Source organism: Sylvia atricapilla, chromosome 3 (genome assembly GCF_009819655.1).
Source record: "Sylvia atricapilla isolate bSylAtr1 chromosome 3, bSylAtr1.pri, whole genome shotgun sequence".
Classification (NCBI taxonomy): Eukaryota; Metazoa; Chordata; class Aves; order Passeriformes; family Sylviidae; genus Sylvia; species Sylvia atricapilla.
Window position 1 is genome coordinate 64,055,073 of NC_089142.1, and position 18,470 is coordinate 64,073,542.

The window sequence follows — 18,470 nt, forward strand, 5'->3', positions numbered from 1 at the left end:
TTTAATAGTTTGGCACAGTCTAAATATCGGGATTGCAAATGATAATGTGGAGAAGGGACAGAGAACAGCAGAATATTTCACAACAAACATGACTATGCTGGTCTTGCCTAGGGAAAATCATCCCATCTCTGAAATACATACAAGATTTCTTCATAAAACCGAAACGGATTCATGTCCATTCAAGTAATTTTTAGTGGCTGAAACTGTAAGGTAATAATTTAATAGACTTTTAATAATGTTCCTTACAGCGATTATGCTTTTTTACCTCTCTGCCAACCAAACCATTGAAAATCGTTTATTTTAATGTTCATTTGTTATATAGCATGTTTTCTTGTTAAAGGGCACACTAAAAAATGCATTGTATCACTTTAGACTGTTGTACAGTGTATGCTGCTTTGTGTTGTAATCCCTTGTAATCTTTGCCGCATTTGCAAGATTAACTGTATAACAGCAGCAGAAAAAAAGATGAAAGTTTAAAATTAAAATTTTTTAGGTAAAATACACTGTTTACAGCTCACAACCCTAAGACAATGCTCTTCTCAGAGTTGTGTTCTGTCAATCTCTGTTCATTTTTGCAATCTTCATTTGAGAAGAGAGCTGGGTTCTTTCCCAGTCACGTCTCCTTCTCTCCCAAAGCTTCCAGCTCTGCAGAAGCACATGCCTACAGAAACAGCACAGTATGATCAACCCCATCCTCTCCTTGGGACTGCGCACCTCATATAAGCACGCACCTCAGTGCACAAACAGTAACGAAATAATTGCTTTGTTTTTCTAACAAATTAAAGCTTTTCTTTTCCACTACTTTGCAAAGCATCAAGATATTCCTCCAACATCCAGGAAAACGCACTTCGCCGATATCTGCTTTCACAGCCATAAAGTCCAGCGCATCACGTACGGCAAATGTCAGATGTTAGATGTTCACCAGCAGCTCGGGCTCGCAGAAGCGCCCTCGGGGCCGCAGGGATGGAGCCCGCCTCTGCCGCCGCCTCCCGGCCCGGCCGCTGTGTTACAGTGACTCCAAGTGGATTTGGGGAGGCACTGCCGTGCCCGAGAAAGGAAAGGAGACCTGGGGCCAGTTTGATTCCCACCAAACTTCACTTGACTGCCTCCTCAAGCTCCTGCACAGCTTTATCCAGCAGCGGCGACACCGGTGTTATTGTGGCCTCACTGATGTGAAGTTTATGTTTACGTGCACGCCTGCCTCAGAGTCCTGATATTCGGAGAGAGATTCAGAGGTTATATCTAGAGAGAGACACAGACACAAAGAGGTTCTGAAATCTAATTCTGTAAACTCTTAGCACATCGTTGTCTGCTGAGATTATACACCAGGACTGGCTGCGGGAGGGGGCAGGCACAGGTATCCCCAGCTGTGGGCTGCCTGATATCCCTGAATACTCTCTGGCCTCTACAGCAACCAACTCCAGATTGTCATGAATTTGCTGTGGGAACTGGCAGTGGTCAGACCATCCTTAGGCTCCAGGAAGTGCCTTGAAGCCTGTGGGAAAGCCGAGGACAAAACTCTCTCACTGTGGCCTGGGAAATCGTGAGGAGGACCCCAAAACAATCCCTAAAAACAATCCTGTAGACAGCCTGCTCCTGACACCTGGTGTTTTTCCAACTTTTTTACTGGTAGAGATATTTACAAAAAGGTGGTGTCCTAAAGGACCAATGCTATCCATTGTACCGAAACACTGTATAAAAGAATCTGTCTTTCAATAAACCTAGCTGTAAGCCCTCTGAAGAAACCAGAGCTCTACCTGTTGTTACATGAGCGTCCTGAATCGTAACAATAATTTGCCCCTGTAATTAATCTAGATACTTACTTCCTGAGGTTTTCTGAAAGGAATGGCCTATGCACCATCCTGAGAGATGTCAAGGTGGCATCTAAGCCGTTTTTTCCTGGATTATTTGTTCTCCAGGACCTTACAGGAATGACATCTTTATAGAAAGTGCCAACATTTTAAAGCAGAAAGGAATACCTATCACAGCCACCTCTGAAGGTAAACTCAGGTACTTCTCCATATAATTTATGAATATGTTTGTTGTAATAAAGAAGCAGTGAGCAACTACAGAACTTCAAAAGGTTTGCAGTGCTTTAAAAGGCTTCTTTGGGCACTGCCAACCAAGTATTTATAGACAGAATGAATTTTTGGAAGCACCCATCACTGTTAACATAGCATGTTGGGATTTGTGTGTCCTCCTAGCCCCAGATGAAAGGTATTATTCACCTAGCAAGCATCTGTCAACATCTGTAATTGAAGCTGCAGGTGCTAGTGTCAGGCAGCTGTCTGCTACCCTTTCATAGACCTGCACCCAAATCCAGATCTGCAGACCAGAGTTTTCCAAGGAAAACATACATCAGGCATCAGGACATCACAGCCAGCTGTGAGCTACCCCTGCCCAGCTGGGAAACCTCTGGAGGCAAATGCAGTATGCCACTGGGGATCATCACCCATCCACCACTGCCATCATGATGGCAGTGCTGGCCACCAAAAGTCACTCTGAGGGGTGCTCAGGTCATGGTTTACAAAAAACTAAGTGGTGCATCTGCATTCTTTGTCTTTTACCCTTGTGCAAAGTAAGTATGAATAATTTCAAAGGCCTTGAAAATTCTGATATGGGAGAGCTTTAGGTGCCCTCTGCACAGGTCTAAAATAAATTCTATACAACTGCTCTGTCAGCTGTGCTGTGCAGTCCAAACTTCTTCAGGTTTTTGCTTATAAACAAATTTCAGGAAGAATTTTAGGCACAGTCAATATCCACCTCCCGATCTTCCAAGGTAAGAGCAAGACTGTGCCTCCAGTAAATTGTTGGCACCTAATAAAAAGGCTAAATCATTCCATGGAGCCCAGCTTGGCTCATTTAAAACAGAAAATAACTCACAGAGCTGCTACTGCTCCATAGCGAGCAGCCATTATTAAATGAATTCTCAGGGGCAAACTTGGTTGCGGTTGGTCAGTCATTTAAATATTCCTGTTCTGCTGCCTTCATGCTGTCCAGGACATGAAGCAAATGAAGCCTGGCTGTTACCCAGATGATCCACGATGTTGTGACCAGATGGAACTTCACTTACAACATGTGTAGGTGCCTGCTGGACAATAAACAGGCTTTTGCTGTCTTTTGCTCTGATGAACTCAAGGGGTTTACTGGCAGATTAAAACAATCACAGCCCCCAAAAGATTTATTATTATTTTTTTTAAATTTATGCCAGATGAACGGAACAGCAACAACAAAAACAAAAGGTTAAATGGATGTTTATTTTTTGTATTAGTGCTGATTTCTAGTTTTCCCACTTAACCTAGAATCAGCAGATAACCCAAACTGCTGTATCTTTGCCCATATATTTGTGTTTGGTTAGGTTTGGTGGGGTTTTTTTTAGTCTTAAAAATGTTCTGATAGCTACAAACACAGTTTACAGATAAAACAAGAAATGTTTATAGCCTCATTTCCATTTGAGGAAGAGTGCTTGCATATATGCACACAAGCGACATGTGTACTTCTGCACAAGTGGTCATCCTCTCTTCCAAAAGTTTGCAAATTAATTGGACAGCTTTCATTAAATACCATGTGAATTCTTACAAATATAATAAAATCTAAAACAAAAAAAACAAAAAACCAAACCAAAACAAAACAAAAAAACCCACCAACCGCCCCCCCCCAAAAAAAACCCAAAAAAACAAAAAACCCAAAAAAACCAAACCAAACAAACAAAAAAAACCCCAAAAACAAAAACAACACAGAGACAGAAGGAAGAAAGAGATTCTAGCTTCTGCTGGAAAGAAAGCTGCAGTGCAAGCTCTCCTCTTGCTACTCAGCAGAAATTTGAGAAAAAGAAAGGAGGGATGTGCACATACACACATATACACATTGGGACTCTTACAGTTGCATGAAAGGCCTTATTAGACACCAGAGGAGATGCAGAACCATGGCTAAACAAGCTACAATGGCACTGGCTGTTTCTCAGACCATGGGCATGTCAGAGAATCACAGCACCATTTAGGTTCGAAAAGACCTCTAAGATAAAGTCTAAACTATGACAGATCACCATCTTGTCAACTAGGCTGTGACATCTAGTCATTTCTTGAACATCTCCAGGGATGGTGACTCCACCACTCCCTGGGAAATCTATTCCAATGTTTAACAACCCTCTCCAGAGTTGTTCCATCACAAATTATTCTTGATGTCTAACCTGAACCTCCACTGGTGGAGCTTGAGGCTGTACTCTCTTGTTCTGTTGTTGGTTGCCTGGGAGAAGAGGTCAAACCCCACCTGGCCATAGCCTCCTTTTCAGGGAGCTGTAGAGAGTGATGCCTCTGAGCCTCCTTTTCTCCAGGCTAAACACCCCCTACTCCCTCAGCTGCTCCTCATAACACTTGTACTCCAGACCCTTCACCAGCTCTGTTGACCTTATCTGGACTGGCTCCAGGAACTCCATGCCTTTATTATAGAGAGAGTAACAAAAGTGGGCACAGAATTCAAGGTGTGGCCTCACCAGTGCTGAGTACATGGGGACAATCCCAACCCTGATCCTGCTGGTCACGTTATTTTCTGATCCAGGCCAGGATTCCATTTGCCTTCTTGGCCACCTGGGTACACACTGGATCATGTTCAAACACTTTCAACCAGCATCTCCATGTCTTTTTCTGCTGGGCAGCTGCTCTGCTCCCAGCCTGTAGCAATGCATGGGGTTCTTGTGACCCAAGGGCAGGACCTGGCACTTGGTGTTGCTGAACCTCACAGTTAGCCTTGGCCCATTGATCCTGCCAGTTCAGATCCCTCTGCAGAGCCTTCCTGCCCTCCAGCAGATCAACACTCCCACACAACTTGAAGTTGTATGTGAGCTTACTGGGAGTACACTTGATCCCCCACCCAGATCATCAATAAAGATACTACTGAAATATTAAAATAATAATATTAAAAATATTAAACAGGACTGGTTGTAGAACAGAAGGACTGGGCAGAGAACAAAGCTTATGCAGAAACACCAGTTGTTCTCTGCACCCTCAGGTTTTTTTGGTTGGTTAATGAAGTCTCTGGCCACAGAGAGCCAGGACCAAACAGCTTTTAAATATAATTTCCCCACTCATGACAAAAGATGCAAAAGCTGATCCCAACATCCCCGCTTTAAATGAAACTTTCAAGGTCAGTTGTTTTATTGCCCCTCGCTCAACTGTAACACCCAGCTCTAGGAGCTGAGCACTGATGGGTTGTATGAGCACCCCCAATCTGCTCCTGGAGAAATTAGTCTTTCTTAGTCAGCCAAAAGCAGTGTTGAAGCTTATCCAGTTTATAATGTAAAGAACACCCATCAGATCTGTTCCAGCAGCTCAGCTGTGCACGGAGCAATATCCAGATGAGAAGTTGCAATGAACAGCTGGCATTTTTTTCAAATGCTTCTGCTGGCTCTCAAACAATTATGTAACAATGTCTCTGCAAGAACAGAAATATCTGCTTTTTTCAAGAAAGAAGGTGGAAAACAGGCACTGTTCAATATAAATCATGTTATTATCCTGTAGGACTTCACAAAGGATATGTTGATTTCTATTGCTGGTTTTGTAGTGCAATGATTAAAAACAAATCACACTTGCCAAAGCAGATGAACTTGGCAACCTTTACCTTTTATTGATGCCATTCTGATGTTAAATGTGTTGAGACCCTGTATCAATTTAATTTTCATATTTTTCCTACTGTTGAACTTCATTCTGCTAATATTAACTCTGCTGTTCTTCCTGAAAAAAAAAATAATCTAAAGAGTTAGCACATGTTTGTGAGGTTGATAAGAACAATTTTCAAAGGTGACTGGTGCACTTGTGTTTTCATTTCCTTAAGTCTCCTTAAGCAGGAGATGCATAAGATGACAGGAAAAGTTTAAGCAATAGTTCTATCTAAAACACTGTATAGGCAGACTAAATTTCTTGTTGCCATGGATAGCTGGTGCCAGAATGGACATTATGCCATAGAAAACAAGGCATGCTGTCATCAGCGGCTGTGCCAGGGTTTCCTAAGGAAGGCTTCTGTGATGGATGCCTGATCACTGAGAAGGAGGAAAAGATCTGTATTTTAAACTAGTAAATGCAAACGTTTTTAATAAGAAATTATGGAGTAGAAACTAGTTTCTAAAACCAGATAAATCTTGGCCTAAACATGTTTCCACACTGAATGTTTAATTCAGAGAGATAAACTACTTTGAACAAATGGATATCCAGGAAGAATGCTCTTTTGAAATTCTCTTGCCATTTAGAAGTTGAGAATATCTTCAAGACAGCATGATCAGCCTTGCAGAGGAAAAAAACCAGAGGTTAAAGATACATGGAGAAGAGGTATGCAGAGATGAAATTACCTGTCTCATGTGTATGAGATGCTGTTCCTTCTCAGCTGGACAGACCACTGCAGCACCAGACACTTGAGACATTAGAGTTGTGCAGGCAGGGCAGTGAGCAGTGACACCCTCATGCGTAGTTGTGGTGAGCACATTACACACAACCCATTCATGCCAAACCTGCTTTCTGAAGCCATTTCTGACCAGGCACCAGCACCAGCTTATGTCCAGCTCAATTCTTAGTGAACAAAACTCCCCTTTCAGTTCTGTGTAATAGAAGCCAATTGTAAGGAAAGCGATGGAGGAGGTCAGTCAGGCTTTGAGAAACTGAGGGAACCAGCTTCTGAACTTCGGAAGATTGAGCTTGTAGGCCAACACAAGACGCAGAGATTTCAGTGATCTGTGGGTAAAGATATTTCCTCTGTTTCTGCAAAGCTAGCATGAAGACTAGGTCTCTCAAGCTACATTCCCACAGTCCTAGGCAATGAGGCAGAGCTCCCAGCAGAAAAAAAAGTACAAAAGCTACCCTTACACTACATGAAGGCGAGTTGCATCAGAGCAGTAATCTAAACCATCCAGGACAGTATAGATAGCATAATCAAGCCATCAATTTCACCATTACCACAGCACCTCTCTTGTCTCAAGAGGCAGCTGCAATGGTTTTATAAAATGGGCAAAAAATCCACATGCGCACACAAGACTCCAAGAACAAACAAGAATATTTTCTCCAGCTCTTTATTTATATACAAGTGTAGCAGGATTCTTCAGCCTGGAATGTGGTCAAGGGACAATGCCCAATTTGCAAGGACTGAGAGGGAGAATCATGTGCTGCTTTTAGTGTTGAATTATGCTAAAGCCAGTCTGGGTCCCCAACCCCAAATCAACATACTGACAGAGAGGCAACTGGACACCTGCAACTGGCAGTCAATCACTTTATACAATGAAAGTCCAGTCTACTCTCATATGGTTTGGTTCTTCTAAAATATTCCTCCTTGAAGTGGGTGGGGATTCCTCCGTTAGGTAGGGGACACCCCTCAAGGACGACTGAAAGAGATTAGGCCCTTGGTTGTTGGTATGGGTGAGTTACATCAATTTCTCCTTTAATAATTTTTTCTTTTTGCTAGCTTTAATATAATTACTTTGATATAGTGCCCTATCCTATCCACTGTGAGTAATTTTAACTTTTACTAGCAAATAATTCTGATTAAGATCTTTTTGTCTACTCATTTACTCTAAGAAATAATTAATTTTCATATAAATAGATCTGATTTGCCATCATTAAGCCTGTAGGATAAAGTTGCACAAAGATCACACCTCTATAATGCCTTAAACTCAAACCATTGACAAAGTCTGGGGCTACGATTGGATGTAGCTGCACCTAGACTTTTCTCTGAGAAGGTGTTTAGAAAGCAAGGGAGTTTCTGTACCTCATGACTCAACAGGAGGACTTCTCTACTGAACTTCATCTCAATTCTACCACTCTCCCCACAACAATAAGTTAAAACCAAACCAAAATAAAGAAGTTATGAGATATAATTGCAAATAAACATGCTTTTGTCAGGATAATAACATGCTCTGTCATCAGTTCTCCTTCCTACGAGAAGCCTAGAAATCTCTAAGGGGTTTTGTGCCTTCTGCATGTCTTGTGGTGTGTAATCTCAGTTTATTTAGGAACTGAGGCTCTCTTCTATTTTTACAGTTCTGCAGACAACACAGGAAAAGGATTTCAAAACTCCTTGAGGGAAGTGGTAGTTGAAATGTTCCCTATCATGCAATACTCTTGCACAACCTGAGCCTTTAGCATTCTTTACCAGCCACAGTTGGTAATTTTGCAGATTCTCATATACTCTTGTATAATTGAACTGAAGAGACAACCATGATCACCTAGTCCACCTTTGTACAGTGTGACCACTTCTAATTCCATTAGGCTATAGTATATTTTCAAGAAAGATTCTTGATCTTGATTTAATATTAAGTGTTATAGATCCTGTCTATTTTCTGCATAATTTGTTCAGATGTGACATACTGTTAATAAATATGTAAGCACCTTTTATGAATTGCATCTGTTTACAACATTTTCTATAAACTGAAGATTCATTTTCTGTCAGAATACTCGTCCACATCTAGGGAGATTACCATTTGCCCTTTGCCAGATAAACTGTACTAACCAAATTGGTTAGCTTTCTTTTTACCAGGAGCAGTTTCCAGATCTCAAATTACTCTTTCATAGACACACTTCAATTTTTAAGCCATCTAGGCACCATAAATAGTCACAACATTGAAGCATCTACCCCAAATATTTAATCTACAGTTATAACATAGCATCTGCTCCATGCTTGTCTGTTGTTCTTCTGCTTATGCATTCCAGAGTTAGGTTGGCTCTCTGATACTCACCTTCCCATTGGGAACTCATAAGAAGCAGCATTCTAAGTAAAACCAAAAGCCCATCAAGTCCTTATCCTCATGGTGGCACTTAGGATAGGTTATGTAGAAGCTCAGATTAGGGAATGCACTCATTTAGATACAAGGCACACACAGATAGACCCTCTTCTTGATAACACAACCTAGATCTGGCCATGTACCTCCCCAGCAAACTCAAAAATTGTTTTCCCCGTTGATCCATTCACTGGCACCGTGTGATGTTAAACAGGTAAAACGTTTGACATCAATGCTTTTTTTTCCACCACAAGCAACTTTATACACACCTTGTCAATTGTACTCGATTTGAAGGGAAAGCAAAATCAATTTGATATTGTTACTTTAAACAGTGTTCTGGACATATTACTCACAACACACTGTACTTCTGCAGTCATGGTTGGACATAGAGGTTTTTTCTGATTTTTTTCTAAGTTGATTTTTTTTTCCAAGTTGATTTTTTTTCCCTATAAAATAAAACTATAAGGACATCTGGAATTTTTCTGGAAGTAGTACAAGGTCCACAGTTAAACAAAACTCACAGTGAACATATGCCCCAAACAATTAGTTCAATGACAACACTTCTAGATTTCCATAAATGCAAACTGCACCTGGCTGATGGCCTTGGCCTCCTCTTGCTTTGACTCTGGATGGAACCAATGTAACTAAATTTAAGAAGCTAGCAAGTCAAAAGGTCAGACCTGAAAAGCTCATTTTGATCTGTGAGTGTGGGATGGATCTATGAATTTGCCCACTGACTGTCTGCTGCTCTCCAATAGAATTATCTTTATGTATGTTAATAATATTCTAACTCAGACAAAATAGAAAGAAATTTTATGAAATTGAAACAACATAGGCTTGCCATAATTTCAGTCAAACATATATTTGCCATCAGAAGACCATATAGATGGGATCTTACTAGTCTTCCAGTTCCTGTTTTGAGAAAAGAAACTATTTCTTGAGAATGTTTAATGTAATTTAAAAAATGACAGTGCAGGAAGCCAACTTAAATGTGATGTAAAGCCCTGGTGTTGGATTTAGCAGTGCTTAACTTGCAGAGTCTACAATATTAAAAATGCACACTAGTGAAGTAGCTACATCCATTTCTCTCTGTATGTGTGTTTTAATGTAAAATTCAGGGATATCCAGCTGTAGACAGAAATGTAATTTAGTCTGTGGGTTTTTTCACTGCCTCTCAAACACAGATTTGATTTCTTCCATAGTTACTGTATGACATATGTGCTAACAATAGTACCCCTTGGTTCCTCTCATTAGAAAGGGAGAAAACTGAGGAGGTGCTGGAAGATGCCACCTATGGAAGTCACTTGACAAGGCCAGCAGCAGGACCAGAAATGGAGCCTTGGCTCCTAAATCATGACTTTCATATTTCCTTTCTTCTTACTGCCTGCTTTATTCCCTAAATTAGGCTATTTCTTTTCTATTTATATGCATCATAAATGCTTCAACACTAGAACTCCAGCTTTTAATACTTCCTCAATCCACAGAAATTATTGTATCGCATAAAAATAGTTCTCCAGTTTGACCTGACAGATGCCTCTGGGATGATAACATAGCAAAGCAATGAATATGGGCATTTTGGCTGCAAACCAGATCACTCAGTCATATGTTCAGACAAGAAAAGAAGATAGATGAGAAGATAGATGATAGAAGATAGATGCTTCTAATAATTTTTCTCTGTGTTAATTTGTATGCTGGTTTCAATCACTAAATTTTACCTGCTTGCCTTCCTTTTCCAACAACAAATGTCAAGACCACAGCTCTTGGGGAATCAATAGCAACCACTCATTTAAATGCAGAAGCAATCGAATCATCTACTTTATGATAGAGAATTAAATCTAATAATCTACTTTTTGTGCTTTGAAACATCAATAGCTAGCACTTGCTTTTGAGCAGAAAACTTAACACATCTGAGTGTCAGCACAAAGAATAGCATTCAGCTTCTTGATTCAATTCTGCCAGCCAAGTCACTGATCTTTCAGAATTGCAGGAACTGTATGTACAAGTGTCTGTTTATAATTCAAATCTCTTGAGAGGAAAATAGCCACTTCCTCTTTAGTGAAAATAATATAAAGACGTGGCAATGAACACAGACCTCTGGTGCTTCTGGCTCCCTTTTAGACCCACTAAACCTTTCTGTAGCTCTATTTATGTGTTACCAACCTAAGACAGCCCCCTTCCAGCCACAGCAGGCACAGCACAAACGCCTCATGGTCCCCTTGTCAGAACTCTGGGGCACACAGTGCTTTGCCAGTGCATCAGGGTTCAGATTGCAGCACAAGATGTGCTGAAATATCTCAGCACATGAGAGGGTGCCATAGGAAAAAAAATTATAGAAGCATTTTTTTACTTCCACCCAGAAACCAAAAAAGTCAATGGAAAGTACAGGGACTGTTTTGCAGCCCATAATTGCTGCCAAACTTCAGCCTTAGCCCATCATCACTGGCAAAGCCAATCCTGTGAAAAGCAGTACTTTTATGTCATGGCTTAAAAGCTCAGTAGAGTTTCATTACATGTGTTAACATTTATTAAGTTTTGCTCAAAATGCACAGCATTAGGAGAAAAAGGATGATAATTTTAAAAAGACCCTTTTTCTTCATACCATAATATTGGTGTTTTCAGACCAATATGAAAATGAAGATTTTATTCTCAATCTGTGAAGTTAAAGTCCATATTTACTTTATATGAACAAGATTCACAGTGCATATTAACAAGATTTCACAAGATGAAATGTTATCTTGGGTCTTATTTTTTATCTCATATCTGCTATTATTTACTGAACACACTGTTACTGCTTTTGATTCTAACTTACAGAAACTTTCAGGGATTTTGGTTCCCTTTATAAGCAAAAAATTAAAATTGGGCCATGCTTTCTTTTCTAACAGAACCTAAACATACTAAGAAGCAAACAAGAAGAAGAAATGTATTTTCCAATACAGTCAAGCTGCCTCAGAAGCACCGTTCTTCCTAAAATGTTCTTGCTCTTTGTTTTATTCCCTACTAATTATTTACTCCATTCATAGTTTGGGGGAGTATTCTACTTTTCCTTCCTGTTCTCCACATGTTTGTCGGTGTTTGTTTTCTGCCTTGTGTTCCTTACCACCATGTCCACAAAGTTAATCTGATTTTTACACTGGCCTCTGTTTGAGCAGTAGCTCTGTGTGTTTCCTCTGCAAAAGGTGTGCATGCTCTTGGTGCACGACTGCAGTTGTGTCTGCTAGCTGCAGGGAAGTTTTGCAGTCTCAGCAATTAAAATACTTTCTCTGTCAGTTCTGACCATCTTCCCAGTGAAGTTCAGAGGCATGACATTCTGTATGGACCAAAAAAAGTGAAGGAAAAAGAAATAACAACAGATTGCAAATAGTAAAAATGAAACTCTTATAGAGAAGCCAAAACTCTGAAAAGCAGTCGTGTGCAAACACCCAGCCACACATAGCCTTCATTATAAGGTTTTGCTGAGCAAAACCTTTGCTGTTGCCCAAAGGGCTCCAATGAAGACAGAAACAGGGCATCGATGCAGGATTCCAGTGGGAGGCACTCCCCACTGCCTGTTCGCCATGCTGAAGATGCGTCTGGCCAGGGAGAGAGGAAACCGGCTGTGAAAGCCAGTTATCAGAGTCCTTCAGCAGAAGGGGAGTCCTGGGCTCTGGTTCTTACTGCTAGCAGTATAACTTTTTTTTTATTTATTTGTTAACATACCAGGTAACAGTGTGGCAGCAACCTCCTTGGCCACCCCTTTTGGCCAGCAAGCATCAATGCTATGCCTTTTGTCCTTAAAAATATCTGGAAACAGCATTTTCCCAAGGACACTCTTCAAATTTTCTTGTTCTTCACTCTTTGCTACACAATCCTGAGTCTGTCCATACATTGTCAGCCTCCTTCAACACACCAAAATGCACCCAACCAAAGGTAGCTGCATGGCCACATACCTTCATTTCTTCCCAGTCCAATCTGGATGTCTTTATTTGTATCTGGTATCTTAGGAAAGCAAAATTCTTTAGAGATCTATCAGACATTCAAGTTATGCCTCTTCTTTTTCTATGTTGGAATAATTTTTGGTTCCTATTAAAGTCTTATCGCAGACTGGATTAGTAAGGTACTTTCCTGTGGTTAAATTCTCCTGGATCTCTCCAGCTGACAATTTGAAATTTTCTATTCATTTTCACTGATGTATATTTGCACCATGAAGTCTAGTTGAGGTGAACCAACCTCACAGAGAAACCAGAAAAATTCTACCCATGCTAAAAATTTTTTTTATTAAGTAAATATTGGAAACTGGGGGTACCTTTGCTTTGTTTGGGTTGGAAGGGATCTAGTGCCAAGACCCTGGGCTTTGCAACATCTGGGACTGTAGGCCAAGGAGAGACGTGGACTAGGATAGCTACAGGAATGGGATAAGGTGTGTAAATCCCTGTGGGAACACAGGCCAAGAGGATGCATGGGGGTACAAAGAGGTCAGTAGGCAGAAGAGGCTATAAAGGGACCTGTTGAATGTAAACAGGTCCAATGAGTGTGTTTGTCTGTCCGAGTCCTGCATGAGGACTACAGTCTGCCCCTCCCAGGGGTGAGTGAGCTGAGAGAGGGGCTCTGCACCAGGGGCTGGAGCAGGGTCACAGCCTGGGTGCCTGTGCCAGCAGCTGGGGTGAGTGTCTGTATCTCCTACAAAGTGGGGATGTGGGGCAGAGAGTGGAGGGAGTGTGCGTGCTTACCAGCAAACCTCAAGCTGAACCAGCTAGTAAGTAAGGGGTCCTCAGGCTGGGGCATCGCCCTCACAGGGAGTCAGTGCTGCCATGCCTGGGGACCTTGTGAACAAGGGATGTCTGGAATGAGAGTGTGAGTGCACGGGTGTGTGCAGTGAGCCTCAATCTGGACCAACCAGCAACTGGGAGACCTATGGGGGAGGTAAGGGACAGTTGCATGCAGGCAGGTGACCATCAGAGGGGTCATCCTGGTGCTCAGGGGATCCATGAACGCATGTGTGCCTATGCACTGGAGAGCACGATGTGTCTGCCTGCACCAGTGACTTTCTGCCTCTGCCAGTCCAAGCAGAGGGGACTTGAACAGTCTCTATTCTACGTGAGCTGTTGCAGGCAGTGCCTTACCTGGAGGAGACGGCCACTCAACATCACTTGCCACCTTGTTTCCCTTCCAGGCTGCAGAAGGAATTAGCGATTTGTGCATTTGACTTGCAATTTTTCCATGCTCATCTTCCCTTTGTATTCAGCAGATGATTATAAGAGAGAGTAGATGACTCTAATTAGGATCATCAGGCCAAGAATAATTGCTTTTCTACAACCCATTCTGTGTGCTTGTGAACCTACATGTGTCTCTACCAATGCATGTACCTGCATACTGAACATTTGTACCGGAACACAAAAGTCAAGGGTGCATTTCTTATCTAAGATAGAAGAAAAGGGTTTTTTCCAGGTTGACTTCCATAAAACCAAATGCCCTTGATAAGAATAAAGATTGGTGTATGATTTTCTGATGTGATTGTGGGTAATTTTGTCTTGCTCATTCACTGTGCAGGTTCAACTATTTGATCACTGAAGCATGTCAAGCCCTAAACTTTACCAAAACAATTCTACCAACAAGTAATTTACCTTTCTAAAACCTGGACACCACTCCATTTCCTGACATGTGCATGATGTTTAACTCCTTGTCTTTATATGGCTCTCCTCCTAATAACAGAAAACCACCACAAGTTTTATGCTGTTCTTTGGTGAAAACAAAAGTAACTGTAGAAAAGCTTATTGTCAGGAAAACAGAATCACACAAACTGCCAATTGCTTGGTTAGCTACTTGTTTGTTGAGTAGCAATTTGTTTTACTTATATTCTACAGTACGCTATGTAAGTTTGTTACAGATCAGTCTCAGGCACAATTCCGCAATCTAAACCATTCTTGACATTTTTTGTTTTAACTACTAATTTCTTAGTTGATGTAAAAAGATATGCATCCCTTTATTGATCTCACTATGTCAGAATTGTGCCAGTCTGTGTGCAGCTCTGCAGGACATTTTGTTTCAGTATGCTTACAAATGAAACACGTGTCCAGTAGAAATCAGACAGACTTCTTACTAAGTCAAGTGCCTTTTTCCTTCTTTTACCAAGTTTTATTTCTCTTTTGTGACTATGTCAAAGTATTGTCAGAAGAATTTTTTTCTCTTATGGAGATGTAGTTTGCTTTTTGTCCTACAACTTTTAAAATGAAAGGTTTGGAGCCTATAAAAGCTCTAAAATACAATACTCTGAGCAGCTAATATTTATATACATTCTTCAGTTCACTAGTAATACAGATAGATTACCAGAACCCTTTTCACAGCTATAGCAAGTAGTCTTCTTTAATAATTATTTATAATATAAACAAACTTTATTACACTTGATTAGATTTTTATTCCCATATAAAAATCATTTTTATTTATTTTTAATTATAGTCTGAAATTGTTACAAGGTCTAATCTCATGAAAATTAGAAACTTGCTTGTAATTTTTAGCCTTAATTCAAGCAGGAACATTTTGTATTTTGCAATTTTGTGTAAGCTTTATCTTTTGGTTTAAAAGCCATGAGGATATTTACAGCTCCTTTCACCCCCTTTTCCTAACTGCAACACCCTCTTTGGACAGACATGAGCAGTCCAATCACTGCTGCAGAAAGGATCTACCTGCTTCCTTAAGTAATGGAATTGTTATTTTCCTCTCTCTACTGGATTCAACACACTTACAATTTTGTCAGCCTGATAGCTGATAAAAGCATCTGATAACATTTTTCATAGTAAATTAGTTATCACACAGTTCAATTGGGGCAAGTTTCCAAACACAATAAATCATTGGATAGAACAAAGACCAGATGTTTTTCTGGCTTCAGATGATGTTTCCTGACCCACCACTCATTTATAAAATATCCTTTTGTTATTTTTAAGTAACAGAAGCATAAGCCAAACAAATAATATAAAGTAAATGGCCAAGGTAACAAGAACCGTTGATAATTTGGAAAGGTGGGTGTCTCTGTAAGTCTCTGTCATCTGAGATTTCTCTGAGACTATCTCTTACATTCCTGGAAAAGCCCAAGTGTCCTGCTCAGGAATAACCTCTTTCCCTGTGGGATCCTGAACTGAACCCTACTCCATCTCAACTCCACTCAAGGGTAACGGCTTAACATCGTGCTCAAATGCATTACTGAAGATCCTTGTTTTCCTCCTCCTGTTCCTAATCAACTGCAGGACACCTATTGCAATAAGCTGCTTAATTCTCTTTGGATGGTTGTGAAAAAGAATGAAATCTTGGTTGGTATCAGTACACACCCTAGCACTTTAATTTTGATTCATTTATTCGACTTCACCTTCTTCCTCTGGTACTCATTCCAGTTACTGTTTATTTGGCCTCCTCCCTTTCCAGTAAATAGAACTTGTTTCAGCAAACACATAGCTACATAACAAAATTTTCCAGGAAGAGCAGAACTAATGAAGCCTGGCTTCCTAGGGATTAGTGTTGCTGATTCCCAAGTTCCATGCTCACACCATGTCCTCCACAATACCTTCAGTGTGCAAAATCAGCACTCTAAATGGCCAATGTAAGTCATTTACCTGCTGCTTGGCTTAGCACTCTACATCCATTGCACAGTCACATCTTATGATAGTTGTCAAGGAGAATGCATTGCATTCCTTTGTCTGACTAGAAAATATTTCTCAAAATACTTTAAAATGAAAACAAAAGGGGCTTCAACGGAGTTCTCTGTTTTTTGGAACTGTGAATTTATAAAGAATGGGTAGCCAAGGAAAATAAAAATGGGCATGCATTTGAAATGACTGCTGGAGAGATAGGAACGATGCTCCTGAAAAATCAAATGTGTGTTTTTACTGTGAGTGTATACGAGAAGATTACTAAACTTAATGACAGATGAATGGGGTGCACAGAAGTGAAATGATCACAAGTGAGCACTTTTTAATTTTATTTCTTTTGCGGCTGTGTATGTGTTTGTTTGGTTTTACCATTAGAAGGTGAGCACAGCTAGTGCTTTTAATCACTGGGAGAACTTCTGGTTAGACATAACTTCTCTGTGTCTGTGATTTCTCTTTATGATAACATTTAAAGAAAATGTGGTGCAATGACTGCGGTATTGAATCAAAGGAGCAGGCAATTCAGTATAAGTAAGGTGAAAATCCTGTACCTACTTCTTCAAGGATGGCAAAATCACATGGAGCACTACTGCACATGCACATGAAGGCACAATAACCCTGTGACACGACTAGGTGATAACTAAGAAAAGAAACAAGCAAACAAACAAGCAAGCAAAAGGCTGTGGAAATTTGTCCCACAATGTGTGAACTTGTTTACCTTGTCAGGACCTTTTCTGACAGAAAGGCACATGACCAGCACTTGGGCTGAGAGTGTGAAGAGCAAAGGAGGAAGTTACAAGACAGTTTACATATTAGTCAATTCTTTTTTTTTTTTTTTTCCCAGTGTGTAGCACTTCAAGACAAGGATAAATTTGAGCAAGTTGGCAATGCTTTGGTGGTGATAGACTACAATGACTGCAGTGAGAACACCCCCTGCCAGGAGCTGCGCACAGGGTTCTGGTGGCACAGGTACGCCAGGAACAGCTCTCATAAGTGGAATTATATTTACTTTATCTATACAGAGCTGGCTTAATTCTTATTAATTGATTTCCCTTTTCATTTTTTTTCAGGTCTCTGAAGTACTGTCATAAAACACCCACAATCTTACCAAGCTCTATTTATGTGACAGCTACCTTAGGTACACTCTCAGCCTTTGATACTACCGTCAGAACACCTAAACTCTATCCAGGCCTGGTGATGTCTTGCTCTTACTTAATTTTGCATAAAATATCTTCGCAAACACAGAATCATGTAGGCTGGAGAAAACTGTTACAATCACCAAATCCAGCAGTTATTTGAAACACTACTAACTCCACCACTAAACCCTATCTCTAAGCGTAACATATGCACTTTCTTTTATCCAGGGATAGTGGCTCAACCACTCTGCTGGGAAGCCACGTCTAATGTTTGGCAACTACATTGATGTAGAAATTTTTTCATAAACTTCATCTGTCACAATGTGAGGCCGTTTCTTCTCGTCTTGTCATTATGTGACAGAAAATGCATTATGTGTTAGAAAATACCATGAAAGCATGTCACCCATCAAAGTGGAACTTAAAATCCACGTGCCAGCGAGTGCTCAATACTTCAGTCAAGGCAGTTAAGGTTGTAAAAAGCTTGCTACTTCACTGCATTAAGCACAAAGCCCGGTCTGTGAAGGTTGTTTGCTACATGAAGTCAGTGTAGTTTCACAATCCATTTTCTTCAACCTTAGCACAGCTGGGAGGAGATGTTAGCTCTCTACCCCACACCGATCCCACACCCCACAGCACCACCTCTCATCACCTTTGGGAACACCATGATTTCTGAGGCCATAACAGGTTTCTTCAGCATCTATTGCTGGCTTGTGACTTCCTCTCTCCTTGCTACGCATTCCTTCCCACACAGCAAATTGTGCTGTTTCCTGACTTTTGCCAGTATAGACAGCAGAAGGCAAAAAAAGCAATTTGTCCACACCTTTCTTTAAGGAGTGAACTAATGCTTGGGACAGGAAATAAAGGCGAGGGAGCAGCTGAACTTTTCCAAAGAGGGGTATTTGAAAGGGGAAGTGTAACGGCTCTGGCAAGTAGCTCTGTTTCCTCTGTTCAGGTCTGGAAAAGGAA

General features: G+C 40.7%; 1 protein-coding gene across 1 annotated transcript in view; it reads left to right on the forward strand.

Moving 5' to 3' along the window:
- The window catches only part of PERP (p53 apoptosis effector related to PMP22), a 345,785-nt gene that overhangs the window by 301,686 nt on the left and 25,629 nt on the right, over positions 1-18,470 (forward strand). The gene's annotated exons all lie outside the window — the stretch shown is intronic.